At 38.8% G+C, this 6,916-nt stretch overlaps 1 protein-coding gene across 4 annotated transcripts in view; it reads left to right on the top strand.

Annotated features, from left to right (window-relative positions):
• TFEC (transcription factor EC) overlaps positions 1–6,916 on the top strand; it is a 688,992-nt gene that overhangs the window by 185,912 nt on the left and 496,164 nt on the right. The gene's annotated exons all lie outside the window — the stretch shown is intronic.

Genomic DNA, 6,916 nt, shown 5'->3' with positions numbered 1-6,916 from the left:
CGAGGGCTTTCTCTAGTTGCGGCAAGCGGGGACCACTCTTCATCGCGGTGCACGGGCCTCTCACTATCGTGGCCTCTCCCGTTGCGGAGCACAGGCTCCAGACGCGCAGGCTCAGCAGTTGTGGCTCACAGGCCCAGTCGCTCCGCGGCATGTGGGATCTTCCCAGACCAGGGCTCGAACCTGTGTCCCCTGCATTGTCAGGCAGATTCTCAACCACTGCGCCACCAGGGAAGCCCTTTATTTTTTGAATATTAATTTAATTTAATTTATTTATTTGGTTGTGCCGGGTCTTAGTTGCGGCTCGCCAGCTCCTTAGTTGCGGCACATGGGCTCCAGCTGTGGCATGCAAACTCTTACTTGAGACATGCATGTGGGATCTAGTTCCCTGATCAGGGATCAAACCCGGGCCCCCTGCATTGGGAGTGCGGAGTCTTAACCACTGCGCCACCAGGGAAGTCCTGGAATGACATTTTTAAAGTGCTAAAAAAAAAAAAGCCTTCAATCTAAAAGTCTATAAACAGCAGCATTGCTCCTCAAATAAGGGCAAATAAGGACATTTTTCTGAAAAAAATTGTTTTCAGCAGAGCTGAACCACAATAAAAGTTAAAGGAAGTTTATCGTGTGAAGAAGAAATGATACCAATGGAAATATGGATCAATAAAAAGGAATGGAGAGCACTGGTAATGCTAAATATATGCTTAAATATAAAGACCTTTCCCCTTAATTTTTAGTGATTTTTAAAAGTATTTAATTGCTTAAAGTAAAAATAATACAATGTATTTTGGAGTGTATAACATACATAGAAGTAAAATGTATAATAACAATAGCACAAAGGAGAGGAGGGAGACGCAAAAGAAGATATGCATATGACCAAGACATACACGAAAATATGCTCAAAAGCATTAGTCATTAGGGAAATGTAAATTAAAACCACTATGAGGGCTTCCCTGGTGGCGCAGTCATTAGGAATCCACCTGCCAATGCAGGGGACACTTGTTCGAGCCCTGGTCCGGGAAGATCCCACATGCTGTAGAGCAACTAAGCCCATGCACCACAACTACTGAGCCTGAGCTCTACAGCCCGTGAGCCACAACTACTGAAGCCTGTGCACCTACAGCCTGAGCTCCACAACAAGAGAAGCCACCGCAGTGAGAAGCCTGCACACTGCAGTGAGGAGTAGCCCCCGCTCGCCACAACTAGAGAAAGCTGCACGCAGCAACAAAGACCCAATGCAGCCACAAATAAATAATAAATAAATAGATAAATTTATTAAAAAAAAAACCCACTATGATATACCACTACACACCTGCTAGATTGTCTACATTTACAAAGACTGCCCATACCAAGTGCTGGCCCAGATGTAGAACCATTGAAAGTATCATATATTGATTTGGGCAATATAAATTAAACAGGCACTTAAATTAATCACTTAAATCAATAACAATCACTATAAATTAAACAAAAATAAAGTAAACAATCACTTTGGAAAATAGATTGACAGTTTTTTAAAAGTTAAGTGTACACTTACAGTGTGATTTAGAAATTCCACTCCTCGGTTTTCACCCAAGAGAAATGAAGTTCACATAGACTTGCACATGAATATTCATAGCAACTTTGTTCATAATAGCCAGAAAATGAAAATAACCCAGATGTCCATCCATAAGTGATGGATAAACAAATGATGGTATATTTATAACACGGAATGTTACTCATCAGTAAAAGGGAACAGAGTAATGGTGCAAGCAACAACACAGATGAATCTCAAAAATACTACACTGAGTGAAAGGAACCAGATTCCAAAGAGTACATACTATATGATTCCATTTGTATGAAATTATAGAAAAAATAGAACACTAATTTAGAGTGACAGAATAAAGATCGATGGTTACCTGGAAACAAGGTGTGAGGGTAGGGGGTTCATTGATTTAGAAGTTACACAGGAACTTTAAAAGATGACAGACATATATCATATTTTGACTGTAGTGGTTGTGTAGTATATACATTTATTAAAAATAATTGAAATGTATACTTAAAATGGGTACCTTATATATATGTAAATTATACTCAATAATGTTGATTAAAAATATGTCATCAGCTCTCTCCCCTCACTCGTCACTCTCGTACTGCAAAGAAAGACCATCTGCAACCCAAAGGGGGAGCCTCACCAGACACTGACACTGCTGGCACCCTGACCTCGGACTTCTAGTCTCCAGAACAGTACATCATGGAATGCAACTCATCTCAAGCTAGAAAAGCAAAGTCCCTTCAGGATTTCAGCACCCAAATGAGAGTTGTGAGGACAGAAATTGGAGGTGGACCAAGGCCACATACTGGAGTGAGCATAAGCAGAGCACAGAGCATCATACTTGGCGGGGTGTTCCAAGAGTGACTGTTGGGAGAAAACCAAAAACAAACCAAAAGCACTGGTTGCACAGGACTTACGCAGGTGTGCAGCCATGTGGCTGACAGGGTCTCGGTGCTCTGGCCGGGTGTCAGGCCTGAGCATCTGAGGTGGGAGAGCCGAGTTCAGGACATTGGACCACCAGAGACCTCCCAGCTACATGTAATATCAAGCGGTGAACTCTCTCCCAGAGATCTCCATCTCAATGCTAAGAAACAGCTCCACTCAATGACCAGCAAGCTACAGTGCTGGACACCCTATGACAAAGAACAAGCAAGACAGGAACACATCACCACCCATTAACAGAGAGGCTGTCTAAAATCATAATAAGGTCACAAACACCCCAAAAATGCACCACTGGACGCAGTCCTCCCCACCAGAAAGAAAAGATCCAGCCTCATCCACCAGAACGCAGGCATCAGCCCCCTCCACCAGGAAGCCTACACAAGCCACTGAACCAACCTTAGCCACTGGGGGCAGACACCAAAAACAACGGGAACTACAAACGTGCAGGCTGCAAAAAGGAGACCCCAAACACAGTAAGTTAAGCAAAATGAGAAGACAGAGAAATATGCAGCAGATGAAGGAGCAAGGTTAAAAACCCACAAGACCAAACAAATGCAGAGGAACTAGGCAGTCTACCTGAAAAAGAATTCAGAGTAATGATAGTAAAGATGATCCAAAATCTTGGAAACAGAATGGAGAAAATACAAGAAACGTTTAACAAGGATCTAGAAGAACTAAAGAGCAAAGAAACAATGATGAACACCACAATAAATGAAATTAAAAATTCTCTAGAAGGAATCAATAGCAGAATAACTGAGACAGAAGAACAGATAAGTGACCTGGAAGATACAATAGTAGAAATAACTACCACAGAGCAGAACAAAGAAAAAAGAATGAAAAGAATTGAGGACAGTCTCAGAGACATCTGGGACAACGTTAAACTCACCAACATTTGATTATAGGGGTCCCAGAAGAAGAAGAGAAAAAAAAAGGGACTGAGAAAATATTTGAAGAGATTATAGTTGAAAACGTCCCTAATATGGGAAAGGAAATAGTCAATCAAGTCCAGGAAGCACAGAGAGTCCCATACAGGATAAATCCAAGGAGGAAAACACCAAGAAACATATTAATCAAACTATCAAAAATTAAATACAAAGAAAAAATATTAAAAGCAGCAAGGGAAAAGCAACAAATAACATACAAGGGAATCCACATATGGTTAACAGCTGATCTTACAGCAGAAATTCTGCAAGCCAGAAGGGAATGGCAGGACATGTTTAAAGTGATGGATGGGAAAAACCTACAACCAAGATTACTCTACCCGGCAAGGATATCATTCAGATTCGATGGAGAAATTAAAACCTTTACAGACAAGCAAAAGCTAAGAGAATTCAGCACCACCAAACCAGCTTTACAACAAATGCTAAAGGAACTTCTCTAAGCAGGAAACACAAGACAAGGAAAAGACCTACAATAACAAACCCCAAACAATTAAGAAAATGGTAATTGGAACATACATATCGATAACTACCTTAATGTAAATGGATTAAATGCTCCAACCAAAAGACAGAGACTGGCTGAATGGATACACCAAAGGACATTTATATATGCTGCCTACAAGAGACCAACTTCAGACCTAGGGACACATACAGACTGAAAGCGAGGGGATGGAAAAAGATATTCCATGCAAATGGAAATCAAAAGAGTGTTGGAGTAGCAATTCTCATATCAGACAAAATAGAATTTAATATAGACGCTTATAAGAGACAAAGAAATACAGTACATAATGATCAAGGGATCAATCCAAGAAGAAGATATAACAATTGTAAATATTTATGCAGCCAACATAGGAGCGCCTCAAAATATAAGGCAAATGCTAACAGACATAAAAGGGGAAATCAACAGTAACACAGTCATAGTAGGGGACTTTAACATCCCACTTTCACCAATGGACAAATCATCCAAAATGAAAACAAATAAGGAAACACAAGCTTTAAATGATACATTACACAAGTTGGACTTAATTGATCTTTTTAGGACATTCCATCCAAAAACAACAGAATACACTTTCCTCTCAAGTGCTCATGGAACAGTCTCCAGGTTAAACCATATCTTGGGTCACAAATCAGGCCTTGGTAAATTTAAGAAAATTGAAATTGTATGAAGTATCTTTTCCGACCACAATGCTATGAGACTAGATATCAATTACAGGAAAAAAATCTGTAAAAAATCCAAACACATGGAGACTAAACAATACACTACTAAATAACCAAGAGATCACTGAAGAAATCAAAGAGGAAATCAAAAAATACCTAGAAACAAATGACAATGAAACATGATGACCCAAACCCTATGGGATGCAGCAAAAGCAGTTCTAAGAGGGAAGGTTATAGCAACACAATCCTACCTCAAGAAACAAGAAATATCTCAAATAAACAACCTAACCTTACACCTAAAGCAATTAGAGAAAGAAGGAAAAAAAAACCCAAAGTTAGCAGAAGGAAAGAAATCATAAAAATCAGATCAGAAATAAATGAAAAAGAAATGAAGGAAACAACAGTAAAGATCAATAAAACTAAAAGCTGGTTCTTTGAGAAGATAAACCAAATTGATAAACCATTAGCCAACTCATCAAGAAAAAAGGGGAGAAGACTCAGATCAATAGAATTAGAAATGAAAAAAGAGAAGTAACAACTGACACTTCAGAAATACAAAGGATCATGAGAGATTACTACAAGCAACTATATGCCAATAAAATGGACAACCTGGAAGAAATGGACAAATTCTTAGAAAAGCACAACCTTCCGAGACTGAACCAGGAAGAAATAGAAAATATAAACAGACCAATCACAAGCACTGAAATTGAAACCATTATTAAAAATCTTTCAACAAACAAAAGCCCAACAGCAGATGGCTTCACAGGCAATTTTGTCAAACATTTAGAGAAGAATTAACGCCTATCCTTCTGAAACTCTTCCAAAATATAGCAGAGGGAGAAATACTCCCAAACTCATTCTATGAGGCCACCATCACCATGACACCAAAACCAGACAAAGATGTCACAAAAAAAGAAAACTGCAGGCCAATATCACTGATGAACATAGATGCAAATATCCTCAACAAAATACTAGCAAACAGAATCCAACAGCACGTTAAAAGGATCATACACCATGATCAAGTGGGGTTTATCCCAGGAATGCAGGGATTCTTCAATATATGCAAACCAATCAATGTGATACACCATATTAACAAATTGAAGGAGAAAATCCATATGATTCTCTCAATAGATGCAGAAAAAGCTTTTGACAAAGTTGAACACCCATTTATGATAAAAACCCTCCAGAAAGTAGGCATAGGGGGAATATACCTCAACATAATAAAGGTCATATATGACAAACCCACAGCCAACATCGTTCTCAATGGTGAAAAATGGAAAACATTTCCACTAAGATCAGGAACAAGACAAGGTTGCCCACACTCACCATTATTATTCAACATAGTTTTGGAAGTTTTAGCCACAGCAGTCAGAAAAGAAAAAGAAATAAAAGGAATCCAAATCAGAAAAGAAGAAGTAAAACTGTCACTGTTTGCAGATGACATGATACTGTACACAGAGAATCCTAAAGATGCTACCACAAAACTACTAAGGCTAATTGAAGAATTTGGTAAAGTAGCAGGATACAAAATTAATGCACAGAAATCTCTTGCATTCCTATACAGTAATGATGAAGAATCTGGAAGGGAAATTAAGGAAACACTCCCATTTACCATTGCAACAAAAAGAATAAAATACCTAGGAATAAACCTACCTAAGGAGACAAAAGACCTGTATGCAGAAAATTATAAGACACTGATACAAGAAATTAGAAATGATACAAACGGATGGAGAGATATACCATGTTCTTGGATTGGAAGAATCAACATTGTGAAAATGACTATACTACCCAAAGCAGTGTACAGATTCAGTGCAATTCCTATCAAACTACCAGTGGCATTTTTCACAGAACTAGAACAAAAAATTTCACAATTTGTATGGAAGCACAAAAGACCCTGAATAGCCAAAGCAATCTTGAGAAAGAAAAACGGAGCTGGCGGAATCAGGCTCCCTGACATCAGACTATACTACAAAGCTACAGTAATCAAGACAGTATGGTTCTGGCACAGAAACAGAAATATCGATCAATGGAACAGGATAGAAAGCCCAGAGATAAACCCATGCACATATGGTCATCTCATTTTTGATAAAGGAGGCAAGGATATACAATGGAGAAAAGACAGCCTCTTCAATAAGTGGTGCTGGGAAAACTGGACGGCTACATGTAAAAGAATGAAATTAGAACACTCCCTAACACCATACACAAAAATAAACTCAAAATGGATTAAAGACCTAAATGTAACGCCAGACACCATAAAACCCTTAGAGGAAAACATAGGCAGAATACGCTATGACATAAATCACAGCAAGATCCTTTTTGACCCACCTCCTAGAGAAATGGAAATAAAAACAAA

Source organism: Balaenoptera physalus (assembly GCF_965194825.1).
Source record: "Balaenoptera physalus genome assembly, chromosome: 8".
NCBI classification, from domain to species: Eukaryota; Metazoa; Chordata; class Mammalia; order Artiodactyla; family Balaenopteridae; genus Balaenoptera; species Balaenoptera physalus.
The sequence above is the reverse complement of the archived record's forward strand: the minus strand, read 5'-3'. Positions and strand labels throughout refer to the sequence as shown.